We start from the raw sequence: 18,618 nt of genomic DNA, 5'->3' as shown, positions 1-18,618 counted from the left end.
TTCATGCTTATTCAGAAATCCCAATGTCAATACTCTAATGACTTCTTAAGCCTAATTTATATCTAGAATCCTTTAAAACTTCCCCACTACTCTTCTGTCTTGCTACATTTTCAACCTACCATGCTATCATTTTATGTACACATCCCCCCAATTTCTGCTCCAAAGTAGCTCAGTTTGAACTTGCCCTAGAAGCTGCCTTCAAAACAGAACTAGATCATAGCACGAGGCATATTCATATTCTTAAATGTTCCTAATATTAATCAGTACAAACAACTTAAAACAAGAGAGACACTATAATTTAAATGTATCAGTGTGCTGTAATTACTTCTTTAATGAATCTTTGGTTTTGCTCTACCCCATGCTCGTTATCTCATTTAACATTCACAGGACACGTGCAAGTGACCCAAAATAATGCATGATAAACACATGTAGCTCTTATCGATGAATGCAGTTTTCATTGCTTATTTTATTTGTACTGTTAGTGATGATTAGAATTAAACTGATGAGGGCCCAGCGGTGTGGCCTAGCCGCTTAAGTCCTCACCTTGAATGCACCAGGGATCCCATATGGGCGCCGGTTCTAATCCCGGTAGCTCCACTTCCCACCCAGCTCCCTGCTTGTGGCCTGAGAAAGCGGCAGAGGACAGCCCAAAGCTTTGGGACCCTGCACCTGTGTGGGAGACCCGGAAGAAGTTCCTGGATCCTGGCTTTGGAAGGGCATAGCATCCGCTGTTGCGCTCACTTGGAGAGTGAATCATCGGACAGAAGATCTTCCTTTCTGTCTCCCCTCCTCTCTGTATATCTGACTTTGCAATAAACAAATAAATCTTTTTTAAAAATTAAATTTTAAAATTAAATTAAATTAAACTGATGATCAAACGGAACAGAGTAATTCATCCTGGGCCTCATCGCACATATAGGAGAAGTGATTCATGAACAGTTAACAGCTCACACTTTTGGAATCAAAAATAGAGTGGTGTTAATGGAGAGATCATAATAATTAAGCAGAAACAAAGTCATGGAAGTCTGTAACTACTTACTGATTCCCAGGTTAAGTTAATGAAGGTCTCCTACCTATCATGAATTTTCCATATTAAGCCCTAATTATCAAGGCAGGATCCTGGGCCTTGATCATATTTTAATGGAAAGTGGGAGAATGTCATAATTTGGCATTTGTCATGTAAAACTCATCAGCAACATTATTCAATAATGCAACAAGACTCCCCAGAATAGTCAGTGGAGTCACATACACTGAAACTACATTTTTAAGAGTGCACCATGACAAGACTCACATACATGTTTTAGCAAATGAAGGGTTCTTGGTGAATTTGTCTTTTATATTATGATATGGGAAACTAGCTTTTTACTCCCTTTCAGAGAAGTCTAGTTGTTAGTAGAAGAGTTCTTTGGGAATCTGTAAAATCCAGAAGGCCATTTTCAGGTGATGAAATAGAGCTAGATTCACTGTCATGCCAATTTCAGACAATCTAATAGCCTGACATACACGCATAATTTTGAATTTCATTGTCTTGTGCTAAATGAGCTAGTGGAGTAATGACTCAAGGCAGCAAAGATCCAAGGTTATCTTCAATACTGATGGCCACAAAATTATCAGCGGTTTCAGATGTGTGATGGATCAATACACACACACACACACACACACACACACACACACACACACACTCACACACTGTCACCACCTCCATAAAACAATTATTGCTTTTTTCAAGCGCAGTAATATTTATGGTGAACTTATCAGAGGTAAAGAAGCGTAGCTTGCCAGCAAAAGAAGGAGCTGGTGATGTTTCGAGCGTTTTCAGGGGAAAAGAAAAGTTACCTACAGAGTCTGATATATAAGCATTTGCTTTTTCTAATACTTCCTCTGAAATGTTCAGACAGAATTTGATTTTTAAATTGCATTACTGTGGACTTCCATTATTCATGGTGAATACATTAAACGGAGCTGCTATTAAAGTTTCTTTTCATATATATTGAAAAGAAAATGAATTGCAACCCTATTAGTGCTGTTTTAATGTCCCCTAAGTGTATTACTTGAACATTTGATTGTAAGCTGTCAATCTGTAACTTCTGGACCAATTTTATACAGTATAAAAAAGAGAGGTGGGGGCTTATTTTTAATTATAGTGACACATACCTTGCTTAGATATCCAGGAGAAAAATGCATGAATTCATAATTTTATGTGATAAGAAGAATATCAGAATAACTGTTCCTTTCTCATGAATAATTGCTATTTCTATATGGGAGATAGATTGGGAATCTTATCTTGAGGTTATACTTTGAAGCAGTTAGATTAAAAGCAGTTATGGAATAGCTTTTCAAGTCTCCATGCCATTGGAACTCACTGGAACCCATTTCCATCATAATAGATCTGAGAAGTAAGAAGCAAACGCCAGAGGAGAAAGTGGTGACCCAGCCCTCCACATAATGTGGAATTGTTCTTTAATGTAACACCTGTAAGGTTTTAGCTAGCCTGGTAAAGCAGAGATTGTGTGTTCTCATTGTTTTTAACTTGACAAGCTGCTTCCTAATAGCAGCACTGAGTGTTCTATCAAATCCTTTCTCTTCCACTAATAAGGCAAAAGCAAGCAGTACTCTGGGAAGCTAAACTGTGAAGGAATACTGGCTCTCAGATCCCAGCCACTGCAAGGTGGTACTTCATGCTTTTCTTATCTCAACTCTGTGATGTTGAGAAGAGTAAGCATTATTTAAAATAGACATTGAGACAGAAGGGGAAAGTTGGAGGAACCTGAATCATGACTAGTATGGCCTTTGTAAATGGTTCTGAATATATATTGGCAAAGTAATGTTGTGTCAATTCTTGAAGTTTACCCTTATGAAAGATCACTTCTTTATTAAAATAATAAAACTGAATGTGTCGTGCTCACTACCATTGCTTCTGCATGAGATGACTTGGATTCTCTAGCATAAATTACTTCATTGTTACATTTTGTTGGAAATTAAATCATTGAGAAAATAAATCACTGGAAAATAATATTAACCACTATCGGAGATTGATACAATGTTTTCTTGAAGGATTTTTTAAAGCACAATGATGGTCAAGGCTTCTTCTGTCAATATTATTTCATTGGGTAATTACTAGTCTTAATCCTAGAAGTAACCTATTTCGATAATTGTTGCAGACTTTGGTCGATTTTGAAATCTCACTCTCTCACAGATACATTGGTCAGTCCTGGACGAGCTGGGAGCACCTGACTGGCAGAGTACCACAGGGGATGCAGGAGATATGGACACAGACAAGGTAAGAACGAAATCTGAACAGAAGCGTCCATGGCCACTATTATAAACTTTGCAAGTGATAGCAACCATAAGCAGGCCAGAACTTGCATTTTGAAGCCTTGAATTTAAATTCACAGACCGATTAAAGAGCTTTTTGAATTCTCCAGTTTTAGAGGACAGTGTGTCTGGAAATGAAGAAATATGAATCCTTGCGAGACTAATATTTGAAAGTAATTGAGAGGGTGATGTCCTTGAGGTGGTGGAATAAGAGATCGCAGCCCTTGTTCCCTAAAAAGCAACAAATTGGCAATTATTCATGGTGAGTGTCTGTGGAAGAGCTCTAGCGTGCGGTGAAGAAGGTGACGCTTTCAAGCACAGTGCAGGAAACCAGGGCAGTCGTGGACAAACGCACAGGAGCTCTCCCTACATCATACCTCAGTATGCTGGTTAGGCAGCATGCAGCATGCAGTATTTCCTTGCCATGAGTATCCTGTGTGAGTAAAATCCGAGCAGACACAAACCAAACAGCTTTCAACACATGAACCAGTTGCCTTCATTGCCAACATAGATTCTCACAGCCTTGGCTGCCAAGGGCTGACAGTTTTCATGAATGTACAGTTGAGGTGACGGAGCTTTCTAAATACCACACAACTGTGTCTCCTTATCCCGATGCTGTGTTTCTCATTGCAGCAGGAGCCACTGAATCTGCCTTCTAGATCACCACCCGAATGGAGAATCTGGCTCCGCACTGGTTAGTGTGACCTGCTGCCCATGTCTGCCCAGATCACAGAAAAAATAAAGTCACTGTGCCTATCAGTCAACATGGATGCCTCCTGCTGGTAAGAGCCAGCACTTAGAATCTATGAAAGATGACCATTCCTTCAAATTTACAGATTTCACAAGGAACGTGACAAACATCAGGGAGAGTGATGGCCAAACCATGACGCAGATTTCCAGTAACGGAACATGGAGACGAAAAATTTCCTGACAAAGAATGCAATTTTGAAAATCCAAGAGTTTACAAAGGAACACCAAAACACAATTTAGTAAGGCCAGGAAAAAAGTTCATAAACTGAGTTCAACAAAGAGACAGAAAGCATGAAGCGCAATTCATCAGAGGCTGAGTACAGTGATTGAGATGAAAAACAATGAGTTTCAACAGCATACATGATCAAGCTGAAGAATCAGTAAAATCGAACATGAGTCATCAGAAATTAACTAGAAAAAAGTACCAAAAATAATGAAGAAAATCTGCATAACTTAGATCTCCCTCTCTCATTATGGAATTCTTGAGAGAAGGGGTAGAATGTCAATTTTGAAAGATAATTAAGTTACTTAAGAAAAGTTAATTAAGAGTTATAAAACCTTAGCAGCAATTTTGCAGTCAAGAAGAGAATGGGGAGACGCAGTCACAGCACTGAAAAAAAAAAAAAACACCTTGTTTCAACTAAGATAAATTACAGCTAAGTAAAAAAAAAAAAATCAAGACAAACGACAAAGAGTTTGCAATCCCCAGACCTCACTGACAGGAAACATTTGGGGAGATTCTTCATGTTTTAATGAAAACCTTCAGATCAGCAGGATCACATATGTTTAAAGTGTTACCAAGGAAAATGGATCAATCCAATGATGAGTTGCATCAGAATCTTTTTTTAAAATCATTAAATTAACCAGATGACACTGCTGCCACCTCAAGTAACAGGAAGCTAGGCCAACAACACCTATTTACAACATGAGTCTCATGTACTAGGAAACCTGTCTGGCCATGTCAGAGAAATTACTTGCTTTTGTAGATCTGACATTTTTACAGAAAAGTGAATGAGCAGGTAAAATTAGAAAAGCACATGGATTATTGAAGAGTGATGACTGCAGGTACAATTTCAAGAGATAGAAGTAGAATTTTCCTCCCTATAATAAATTGAAAATAGAATAAGATATAAAAGACTGTTTCAGATATCACACAATGGGAATCTATAAACTATGACCTCTGAAAAAATTTTTAAAGTCCAGGAAGAAAACCGACAGAGTAGCAGTAGAAATACTTGTATCAGTCCATAGACTTCAAGTAAAAACTGGGACAGTGGTAAAAGTTCATTACAAGGACTGCAGGATCAATTTAGCAATTGGATAACTATAAACAGATGAAGTATCTTGAAAATACTCAAATATATAAAAAATGTATGCAGGGATTTCAGAATCATGTACCCCCAAAACACTTTTGCTTTAATTTGTTTTTTCATGAACTGTATGAAATACTCACACATACACACATAACATTAAATATTTATACAAAGCAAATAATAGCCAAACTGAAAAGACATAGAAAAAAACACAATAACAGAATGTCAACAGTTCGTTTTTAGCAAAACGACGATCATCCAGAACATCAATGAGAATCCAATAGACTTACGTCCCTACTAAACAACTGATGTGACATTTCAAGGATCCAGCAAACTAAGTACAAAGTTAGAAGAAAGGAAATAACAAAGATCTCACTATAATCTGAGCAATAATTTTCTGGGTCTGGCCTTAAGGGGAAAAGAAAATCCACAAAATCAAACAACAAATATAGGCCAAAGAAATGACAGAGTGAATGGACAAGCTGCCTTCCTTCATAGATGATGTAGTTATATATGAAGAGATCAGGCAATTATAATCAATGACAATAAACTGCTGAATAAAATTTCTCATTATTACTACCTTGAGAGTCACTCCTATCACAGACACTAGCTAATGCTATTCATATTTACTACATTTATATCTTCCAGTCTTCAGTTTAATCCCTCCCATATAACAGATGAAAACATAAATCTCCAGAGAATTAAACAACTTGCTGAAGAGCACACATCAAGCCAATGTAAGAACTGCATTTAGGTTCAGGCCTGTCTCACTTAAAATTGTGTTTTTATTGCAAAGTCAGATGGATATATAGAGAGAAGGAGAGACAGAGAGGAACATCTTCTGTCCGATGATTCACTCCCCAAGTGACTGCAATGCCTGGTGCTGTGCCAATCCAAGCCAGGTGCCAGGAACCTCCTCCAGGTCTCCCATGTGGGTGCTTTCCCAGGCCACAAGCAGAGAGCTGGATGGGAAGCAGTGTGACTGGGAATAGAACTGGTGCCAAATGGGATCTGGCATGTTCAAGGTGAGGACCTTAGCTGCCAGGCCATCCCACTAGGTCCCTGTCTCACTTTAAAGACTGTTAATCCCCTACCTACCTCCTCTGCCATAGTTCATGCAATTGAAAATCATATTATACATGTCATTATTCAAATTTGCCTGCTTCTAAATTGAAACACCAATGTAGGTTGGAAATGTGAACTAAAACAGGAAGAACAAGTTAGAGATGTTGGGATTGGATTATTTGAATATGACCATGTTCAAATGCCATATGTAGAATACTAAATTCAGGATTTGTTAACTTTCAAAAGAATTGGATTGTCAAAAATGTTAATGTTCAAATCTTTTATTTGGAACAAGTTGTATTTGAGAGACAGGAGTGGAGAGGGCTGGAAGATAATCATGCTATAAACTATATGGGAATGGAAAGAATAAAATTATCTTTGCTAAAACCTTAGTTTTTCTGATGCATGTATTCCCTCAGATATGACAAAAATGAGAAATGTATTAAGTACAAAACCAAGAAATAGGAATATTCCCTTTTGGAAGACCACATACAGCTTGCTGAGTTTTGGCACTCATGGGAAACAGTGTCAGGAATTTGAGACTTTTTAAAGGATTCTTAAAGTGTGCTTGCTATCAACCTATTCTTAATTGTGCCAGATATACTTTTAATATCCTACTAAATGAGATTTAAAAATATTATACTCATTTTTCCTCTATTCATCCCATTTCTATCAGTCACTATAGTTTTTTTTCCTGATATACTTCCTTTTGTGGATATTTTTATCTTATTATTCAAGTTGTCTCTTATTGTTTATAAAAAGATAGTGACACAGGCAGCTTTAAGGACAAGATCATCAAATGTCCTTTGGATGATTACAAAGGGGAATATGGAAATAGTTTTGATTCTTTCTTGACACGGGGCATGTACATTAGTATTCATAGGAGCTCATTTGAATTGTAAACATTTATGAACACGCATGAAATTTTAGTGTAGTTTCTACCCATTCTTTTTTAAAAGGCTATTTTAAGCTAAACAGGATGATACAAACACAAGGCTTTGAAAGTGAGAAGCCTTTGAAAGGAATGACAAATTTATTTAGGGAATATTCCTTGGCATGTGCTTAATGAATAAAGGCAATTTTTAGTGTCATACCAAGCCAACCATCTGATTATATGGTGATAAAAATACAGATCATGATTTATAATGAAGCTTACCATAAAAAGATCAGAGTTCACAGACTGATATCGATCCATTTAATGAGTGATAGGAAAGTTACCGCTTTCATCAGCTCTGCATTCACACCTGGGTTCCTGAAGCCCGTCAAATAAAGGCTCGTTTTTAGAATGATTCTCCTTCGTGTGCTCTCTAGCATTTGCTTTCATCAAATTGCACTATGATTCCTACCAGCACTTCCAAAAGGCGTGGTATACATGCCATTATAGAATGGTCTCGTACAAAGCTTATTTATCTGTCTCTTTCGAGAATTGCACACTTTATACTGTGAAATGATCTATGTTTGCAAGTAGGAAGTTAACCATGGCATCTGATTGATAACACCTGCAAGGCTTACAAGTCTTTCCAATCTTGTGATTTTATTCAATTCGAAGAGTGACCCAATATGATTCCTTTTTAGTTATCTTACTCATTTCCATGAAGCAGTTCCAGGTAATGGAAACATTAAAGCTTGTGAACTTTTAAGATGAACATATTTATTTTTGGAAAGAGTAATACAAGATATAAATTTCTAATTATGTGTGCATGTGATAGAGCAGCTTTTCTTTCAACAGTTGTCACAGAAACCTCAAAAATTCCTATATGCCAAACCAGAAATATCCTCTTAATTTAAAAAAAAGTAATACTTTATTTGAAAGCAGAGAGGAGGAGCTGGGGAATGGAGAGAAAATGAGGGTGTGAGAGGAGAGAGCATAAACAGTGAGAGGGAGCAAGCCTTCCTTTGCTCTACTGCATCTGCCTAAGTGGCTGCAAGAGGAAGGACTCACCTATGTTGAACCAGAAGCCTAGATCTCCACCCAGGCCTCCCACGTGAGTGGCAGGGACCCAAGGAATTGGGGAATCTTCAACGGCCTCCTAGGGTACTCATTAACAGGAAGCTGGAATAAGAAAGACTCAGAACTCCAATTAAGGCACTCCGGGAGTGCCAGTTCTGCAAGTGGTGTCTTTACTGCTGTGCCAAATGCCAACCTCTTTTTTGCATGTTTTTTTTTAACCTTTACATAGTCTTTTTGCATTTGCCTTCACTTTCCTTTTGCCAATCATCCATTCTTCAATGTTTGTCCCTGATTGTTTATCTGCTGTATTTCCCTTTTCAGACACATGAATCTGTTATGATTCATGAAGACAAGGCTGTTTTATTGAGCAGTAAGGGTCACCTGCATTTCCTAGGTGGTTTTATTATCCTTATGGCCAAACTAGTGCCTCAAAATTGTAGCACAGCTCCTACTCTATGAAAGAGATTAAGGTCTCATAACTCCTAGCAGGGCCGCCTCATTTCCCAAATGGGAAAAGCCAGATTTCATGTATTATCATTTTTTCCATTCTGCTCATTATGAAAATATAACTGTAGATATCGCCTGGTAAAACCAGTACTTACATGTCATAGAAATCAACTTAATATGTAAATTACCTTTATTATTTTACTACTCACCAATCTCTCAATCTATATAGCATTAAGGCAAATATCATATTAAAGAGTTTATTAAAAGTATCTCTGCTAGAAAAAGAATCCAATTTTGGTGGACAGGAATACAGACATTTTCTCTTATGACAAATCTTTACTGACTAAACCTCTTCCAGGAATGCATTGGCACACCATGCTTTCTCTGTGTCCTTTAGAAATACTAGTTAATTTTGACGTTGTACAATTGATTGGTAATGGTAAAATGAATGCATGGCTATGTCATTTATTTCCAAACAAGAACACTTTTTAGAAAGAAAAAAAATTGATTGATCAGAATTTTGGAAAATGGCATATATAGAGAATGCTTGGGGTGAACTGGTGATTAACATGATTAGACCTCATCCCATGGCAATATAAAGGAATTTAAACAAATCTCAAGTTCTTGATAACTTTCTGGGCAGGGTGGAAGATCCTCCTATTCCATCTAATCATGAGTTTATACTTCTGAGATACGATTATTTGCTGAAAAGTCGATTTTATTCAAAATGAGTGTAAAATTGTGCTAAATCTTTTCCAGAAGTGTATTGATACATTGTGATTTGCCTATATTTTCTGCTCCCCATTTATCTAGCCTAATTTTTTGTCTTGAACAGAAATGCAAATCCACACATTGCAGCTATTACAAATCACAAACATCTTTCACAGCAGCGTATTATCTGCATAGTCCTTTTATAACTTAGTCTATAGTAATAGGGTTTAATAATCTCTGAAGACAGCAATATCATTCCTCTCATATTTAGCTCTGCCATGGATGTGAATCTAACAATTTCTTCCCAAATTATTTTCATTTATGTACTTTATGATGTTTCAGCTGCTCAAAAGTAGACCAAGACTATAGCCATATTTTGCTCCATTTGCAGTTCTGAAAAATAGATTTTCTGACATTCTACATATCCATGCCAAATTTTTTTTAAATGGATAGCAATAAGATATTATAGACCAGTATGTCTAAAAATCATGTGAGATTTTTGAAAGAAAAATTATACCTTCTATTCTCAGAACCCAATAAAGAATGCCTTGTACATAGCAGACGGCATGTATGAAAAACGTTGAATATGAATTCATTTAGAGATGATGGAGAAATACTACCAAATTTAGAGTGGCTAGAGCTGGCTGAACTGTGTACAGGTACTGAATTTTTTTGCAGTATATTCACATAGGAAATTATTTCTATTTTTTATTTTAATGCTCCCCAGATTTTTTAAGTGACTGAAAAAAATTAACTGTGAAATAATTAAATGACTGCGTAGTGCTTAAGTATTCAGCTTCAGACACCTATATTGTGGGACACAGATGGGTGGGCCAATTCATTTAATGGTGACCACTGAACAGATGTTAGTAATAATTTCTAATGACCACATTTGATTTTCCTAGATTATTTGCCGATTTCTTCATCCTGGCCCATTGTGTGAATGGCTGACAGCCCACAAGCAAGGTGGTAGGTCATCAGAAGTCTGGCTTAGCTGAGAAAAAAAGGGGTCTATGGGCCAGGTTGATAAAACCGTACTGAAACCTCCAGGTCCTGCGCTTTGGTTTCTTGGCAACTCTCTAAGCAGCCTTATGTAGCTATTAATATTAAGGGATTACTACAAAAATGCAAAAATAAATTAAACAGGCAAATAAGGAGTACAAACGTTAAGACTAACATAGTTACGGCTTGAATTGGGGCAGACACCAGAACACATAATATTTTGATCTTCTGAAGATTTGGATTGCTTTTGCTTGAAGGATCCTTCACATACAACCCCTCACTCTACAAATCAACATGAACACAAATGAACAATAAACCCCAGAGATTTAGAAGAGACCATGGATCTACAACTCACTACCTATTAGACATTCAAATGATCAAAACATAGGTTGCATTGCTCCTCATCTTTATTATTAATAGTAAAAAAGTAAAATTTTTGTCCTTATTTTTTTTCCCAGTTCAATATTCCTGGCACATGGTAAATCCTTGACAAATACATCTCAAAGACCCTTACCGTTAGGGTTGAAAGAGCAGAGTGGTTAAGATGATTCCTGAGTTGGAATGCTGACTACCACCCTGGAAAATAAAGGTCTCAGAATCTCAGTCTCACACTGCAGAATCGTAGGGAAGCTTTCAGTAAACACTCAGCGCAAACAAGGAGGATGGTTCACGTACCTCCTCACAGATGTGATTTGCATAGCACCGTCAAAAATGTTTTGGACTCCAAAATATATGACGCAATGGATCAAAATCTGAGGCTCACAGATAAGTGACGCTTTTAGATTCAAACTGTTTATTGAAGCAGAAACTGTATTTTTAGTGATAATTAACTTTATCAACTGTCCCCTAATCTGTGTCTTTGCATGATAACATCATAGAAGACATGGGGCTCTGTGTAAAAAAAATAAAATAAAATAGGTCCCCCAGTATAATATAATTGCCTGTTTGAATAACTCCAAGTGATTAAATAAATACACAAGAAATTATTCAAAGTGATTCTGAGTTTTGTTTAGCATTCTCCCATGGGGAAAAAAAGTCTTATCTCCAGCTATTTACAGAATATAATTATTGGTTAATTTTAGGTGACTAAATTTAAGAGACTAAAAAAAAACAGCATATGGAAAGAAAGCATGCTGTTTGTATGAAGGCAGCTATAAAAAGATGAGAAAGTAGAGGGAGCGCTTTCAAAACATGATGCATTAGTAACAAGAAATGCTTTCTCCATGTCAAATGTGGATATGTAAAGGAGAGTAGAGGTGTGAGTTAAAAACAATAACCAGCCAGAATTCAAAATTAATGAAAATGATTCCAAACTGCTAGCATTAATTCTTATTTGCAGCTATGCTACCAGCACTTAGGTCACTTTCAAGCCATTGCATTGGGTATATTTCCCATCTCTTCTTTAAACCCAAGGGCATGCCTGCTCTCTGCAGGACTAGCAAATGATTGTATTAGGGAAGGCTTGCCTGCTGATCGTGATGTGGATGAACATGGGAACCAGGCTGACCTGAGTCCTAGCTCTATTACTTCCTAATGGTTCGAGCTTGCACAAGTTTATAAATAACGATCCCATAAAAAAGTAGCAATAACAGCATTTACTCCTACAGGTATGTTGCAAAAGTCAACTCCAATGAAGAATGCCTTGCAAAAGGGCTGGGACGTTAAGCTCACAGCTTAATAGAAGAGGTAACGCAAAAAAAAACAAAGTTAGTAACACTGGAAACACATGATAAATATCTACAATTTAGTGAAGACTCGAATTGTTGGATGAATTTATAAGAGCATAATTACAATCAAGGAAAACATGACATTATACACACTGGAGAACTGACCCTCAAAGAGGGTCAAACCTTCAAGTAAAAACGTGGTTTAGTTTCATTGTCAGCCCTATTATTTCTAGGATTTTATTGAAAGTTGGTATTTCAATACAACTGTGAAAAAATTTATTGTACGTAAACTATTCACCAGATCAAACACTTTTCTTCATCACAGATTACTTTCTCATGTTATGGTACCTCATTCCAATAATTCACATTTTATGTTTTAACATAAAATGGCGATCTTTTATCACTTTTTCAATACATCACCCACTCTAATTCCCTACTCTCATGTGTATGTATTCGCATTCAATTTTCTTTCAACACCGTAGTTATACCCATTATGTCTGTAAAGCAGTGTTTCCTGCAAAGCAGTTGACTTGGTTCTAGGAAAACTACAATTCTACATTCCCTGCTGAAATCTTCTCTGAACAAAGTGTTTCCCATTCTTACTTTGTCTCAGACCTCTCTGGGATCTTGCTGTTGCATGTATCATTTTACCGTCAAACAAGACTTTATGAGGAATTGGGATGTATATTGCAAGACCCACCTCTCTTGTGGCCCCTATATTTTCAAGACTTCCTCTCTACCTTTGTGATGAATTACAGCCTTCCTAGTCTGTCCCCAGAAGCTCTGTAAAATGTATTCTATGGCCTTTCCAGCAGTCAACTGTGACTGTTCTTAAGAGCGAGCTTCAAAGTTGCAAATCCAACCTTCTTAATTTTTTTTTTTCAAGCAAGGATGGGTCTCCATCCACTCTGTCTACTTCAGATTGTTCTGCAGAGCTTTTACAATTGTAGATGTGGGAAGTATATTCTGCCCCAAGTATGTCATCATTTCGGGAATGTAAAGTTCCTAGGAGTCCTTCATATGGGCTGGAAATAATGTTTTTTGCCGCATGGAACCAAACTCATAATATATTCAAGAGAAATCCAAATAATTATTTAAAATTTACATTTACAAATATTCAGTGCATTTTTTTTTCTTGAAACACGCATAGCTCTTTTTTCATAATAGACATTTTCCACAAACTTTTTGGAGATCCCGCAGGAAGAAGTTACCAGAGAAAGGCAGGACCCTTGTAACCTGAAGAGGATACAAAACAACAAAGGGGAAGATGAGGCACCGTGGAGAATATAGACAGAAGGCTGGGTGCACAGTCATCACATCTAATTTCTTTCATTTTCAGGTTTTCTGGGGCCTTTCAAAGAAACGGCAACTCTCACCAGGGAGCCTGGACAATCTTGATTGTCTCACGCTGAGTAGCTCAAGACACATGTTGTAATTAAAACACACTTTAATTTCGATTCCACACTCTTAGAAGAACCTTATTTTTCCATCCTTTTGGTTTTAATTTGTAACCAATATGAGTGATTTAATGTGAGAGCCCTTGGCATAATTTTAAGAAGTCATTTTTTTCCCCACCACTTTTAGATGGGAAAATGAGTCCCAACTGTTACATCATTAAAAAAAAGAAAGAAAAAGGAAAGGGAATGGCAGTTTTACGAAAAGATGAAGATCAGATTATATTATGCAGAGATGGATCAAAATAGTAATTGAGTCAATAGCTAAATATAGGTAATGAGCATGGATCATATTTCATGATCATTTCAAAGAGTTGATGAACAAATACCATCTTCACAGCATTCTGGGGATTATCAGTCATCCTACATGACTTGAGCTCACTGAACCATGCATTTGTTACAGACGCTAGCAATTTGAGCTATGGAAACAGGCCTGGACCAAAGTAGGAAATACACTATTACCAGCTGAGGGAACCTAAAACTTCCCCAGCAAGATTCTAACTTTTCAACACCTGCAAATGTGGGTAGCGATGCTGCCATATATAATACTTATTAATACATTTTCAGTGAAGCTTAGGCATTTTTTCTAGCTTATATTTTGTCATGGGAATCGGAAGCAGACTAGAGATGGGAAAAAAATTTACCCAGGGAATTAAAATTACAGCAATTGACTTTTCCCTTCTATTCAGGATTTTGTTCATCTTGCTTCCAAGATATCTAAAGTATCTCTTCCTCTGCCCTCGGGGTATATTGTCAGGCAGTTATTACCTGAACATCATTAATACTCTTATTCATGTTTTTACCATCATCTGAACATTTACATAATTAAATCAGAGAATTTTTATTCAAGGAAATTGAATGAAAAGCATGTTGAGTACTATGTCTGATATCAGAAATACAACAGGTCAACTTTTGAAAACATGTCCTAATCCTGAAAACTATTAGCCACAATCCAGGAAAAGTACAAAATGCTGATTCCGTTTATGTATATACCAAGAAAACTACATACAACACGTAAGTAAAATAGCCAAAAACTGTTCCCATTAAAGACATCTAGCAACAAAATATGTAGGGAGCAATGTCCAGCTGGAGTACTGAACTACGGATACAATAGCAAAAACCCAAGTAGCTAACTTCATACTGATTAAATTTTTTAAGCATTTCAACACAGGGCCCCGTGCAATAGCCTAGTGGCTAAATCCTTGCCTTGCATTAGCACGGGATCTGGTTTGTATCCTGCCTTTTCCTCTTTGCATCCAGCTCTCTGCTTGTGATCTGGGAGAGCAGCAGAGCAAGACCCAGGCCTAGGAACACTGACTGAACCCACATGGGAGACCAGTAGGAAGCTCCTGGCTTTGGGTTGGCTCAGTTCCGGTCCGGCCATTGAGGCTCCCTGGGAGCTGAACCAGCAGCCAGAAGGTCTTTCCCTCTGTATCTCCTTTTCTCTGTGTATCTTCCTTTCCAATACAAATCTTCCAAAAAAGAAAAAGTAAAAACAAGACAGTTCAGTAAAAAGACTAAATGGCATGAAGAAAGTTTAAACACGTGATGTGTCATCTATAATCCCACCATACACGGATAGACACGATGACTCTCTCGAAGATCATGACAACCCTGTGTTTGCTGCTAAATATCCAAATCGAGATCTGTAGTTTTTGTTTTAGGAAAAACAAAGTTACGTATGCTCTAAGTAGCCTTTTTCAAAGTAAAGTATCTCATTGATAGTCTGTCAATCAATGAGTAGAATTCCCATCACCTTGTCAATGGCTGAATATTATAATTTATACAAACTGATCGGTTATACAGTGCTTCATGCGAACACTGCAATATGTGTGATTTCTCTTTATCACAACCATTGATTATTTTTCATTAGGCTTTTTGTAGAGATGCACCATTGAAGGATCAGACTGATGTAAACAAAGTAAGAAGGCATGGCCACGCAGTCGGGGAACGTTAACTCGGGATGTGCTCTTACCTTGAAGGTTTAGCCAGAGCACTTGAACAGCTTCAGCCGAAATGTCACCTCAACCTGGGGCACAGTTCAAAGATGTGTTTTCAGCTTTTATCAATCATTGATCACATGATAGTCAGATCATCCGTAGGTATATGCAATTCTCCAAACAGAGATGGCAAAGTCTATTAGAACCTACTATATAACATTGTTAAGTTCATCTTAACCACTTTTGGAAGTACGGTCCAATGCTGGTAGTATTAAGTACGCGGTGACATTCCACACATTGTGGGGAAATCGTCTCACTTTTCTGCTTTGTAACTGTGAAACTTCATGCGTGATAGAGGTCAGTCACTGTAACCACTCCATGCTTGCAATGAATTTGATCATTTGCAATCTCTTGTACAAATGGACATGTTCAGCGTTCGTCTTCTTCGCTATTGCATTTCTTTGCTGGGCAGAATGTCCTTCGCGCTCACCCTTTTGGGCTGTAGGTGACAGTATTTCCTTCCTTTGATGGGCTGAACTTGTACACACGTATACTCACTGTTTTGCCATTCAGATTAAAAACGTTTGTTTCTCCCACCTTGTGGCTGTGGAGAATAGTGGTTTTATGAATCTGAGTGTAAATACCTGAAATTCTGATTTTATTCTCAGGGCTGCTTACACAGATGGAACATGATAGGCTTTGTTTGCAGTTGTTCCTTCAACAGAAAATCCCGCACTGTTTTCCATAGAAGCTGTATCATTTGACAACTCCATCTAGAAGGCCAGGCTTCTGTTTTGCCCAAGCCTCTTTACTATTTTCTATTTTAGAAGAGTAGCCTACGTAGTGAGCATAGTATTAAATTGCAATGCTACTCTGATTTACGCCTCACTTATGAAACATCTTTTAGTGTTTCTTGATCATTTTTTTCACAGAGGAACTGTGATCTCAACTTCATCATATATTTTTGGGATTTTTTGGGAACAGTGTTGGACTGAAGGAGTATTTCACCTATTACAAATAATGCCCCATTGACCCACTTCGTTTGTGAATATATCCTTGTGTGAAGGTCACCCTGTCACACTGTGTCGTCATCTCCTGCTCACAAGGTTTGGTTTGATGCAGTCCTATTGATTTTCATTTCTGTTGCAGGTGCTGTTCATTTCATAGTCAAAAAATTATCGTAAAGCCCAATGTTGTGACGATTTTTTCCCTATGTTTTCTCCTAGATTTTGTAGATTTCAGCTTTACATTTGGATCGGACTCATTAATTTGTATATCTGCTGTGAAGTAACAGTACATGTCACCATTCTGCATGTTAGTAATTTTCCCAACCTCCTTGTTTTACTGTGTTTAATTATATCAAAAGGTGCTTATTTAGCTCATTGAATGTCCTTATGACAATTACTTTTGGTTAATTGCTCGATAAATTACAGATTTACATTTCCTAGGTTGTGTTTCTCCAGTTCTGCAATTTTTTCCCTAAGTTACATTTTCTTTTGAATTCTCTCTCCAAATCTTTGCATAATGTCTTCATGAATGAGAAAGACCTTCTCAAGTCAGCCCAGCCCGAGGTGGTAAGACCTTGTAAACTTTTTCTTATCTCTTATTCCCCCTAGTGTCTGTCTGTAGAACTGCAATTTCTCTACCTGTGCTCTGAGCATCTTAGGCTCTTGTGTTAGGAATTAATCTTGTCCATCCTTCCAGCAACACCCCGACGGAATAAAGCTGTATGTACAAGGTTTCCTCTTTGTTTTCCTCCAAAGGGATGAGTCAGGTAAGACTCTTTCCCCCAGTTGCTCCTCACTGTGCCGCAGTGGGGTAGATACACAAACACGTGGGATCGATATTTCCTTGCTTTTTGCTGGAATTCCTGCTTTGTTTTTCAACAAATCTGTTTCAGTGGTCTGGGCACTGTATCTTTCCAACTCATCTCAATGTTTTACCTGGACTTTTCCTGACTCACTCTATCTCAAACACACACACCCATATGAAGTTAACTCAACATACACCATATACGTGTGTGTGTGTGTAGTTAGTTCGCTCTGTAACTTAGGCAGGAAGGTTCTTAGCTTCCTATTCCTGGTGTTCCTTCTCTCAAGTATGATTTCAGGGAAACGATTTTGGCCACTTAATTTTACTCATCATGGACTTACCCAAATAACTGTGTTTGGATTCGCTGATAGGAAGTTTCTTTAACAAATTCTGAGAACTTATCTACTGAGAATAAAGATGACCTAGAAAGATGTTGGGTGTCAGAAAGCAATTAACCTACTGTTAATTTTTCCATATGCATTTGAGAGATAGCAGTACAATACATTCCAATAGTGACTTTATTACAAGACTCAAAGCAAAGGTGACTGAGTGGTCATATTTGGATTTACTGGAAGTGTTTTCCACATCAAATCTTGGTTAGCTATTCCTTCACAGATTTTAAACTTAGTTTCTTTGCTAATTATTAGAGTATTTTACATGTGTGAGTTGTGCTCAGGATACACGAGAGAAAGCATGTGGAAGCACTTGGCATATAATGTTGAGTAGCACGTGAGCCAGAAGTAATCTTTTAAAGAATACTGCCTTTCAATTAAACACATGAAGCTTAAATCTTCTGCTTGTGTTTCAGTAGCTACTTTCTGGTTAGCAAGAGCAAGACAGGACTAAGTTCTACATAGGACCTAAGCTCTGGGGCCTTGGTTAATTCTGGGTCACTAATGATCTTATTCTGCATTCCCTCAATTGTTCGGTAAGAGTGCCGAGGGCAATGTAGATTATATTTTGATGATGAATGGCAGAGGAGAGTAATCCTTAAAACCATTCCACATAGGAGACTAGGTAAGGAGACATAGCTTCTTTAATTCTTGGTCACATGGAAAAGAAATCTTTGAAAGGAAAACTGTTAGCTTTCCTGTTGGAGGTTGTGCTGGTAAGGTCCCCATGTGAGAGAAGGACATCTATTTACTATGTACAAACTTGGAGTTCTGCACCCAGATGATGTAACAAGGCAGG

Source organism: Ochotona curzoniae, unplaced genomic scaffold (assembly GCF_017591425.1).
Source record: "Ochotona curzoniae isolate NIBS_2020 unplaced genomic scaffold, NIBS_Ocur_1.0 contig_66, whole genome shotgun sequence".
Taxonomy (NCBI): domain Eukaryota; kingdom Metazoa; phylum Chordata; class Mammalia; order Lagomorpha; family Ochotonidae; genus Ochotona; species Ochotona curzoniae.
This window is presented reverse-complemented; position numbering follows the sequence as displayed.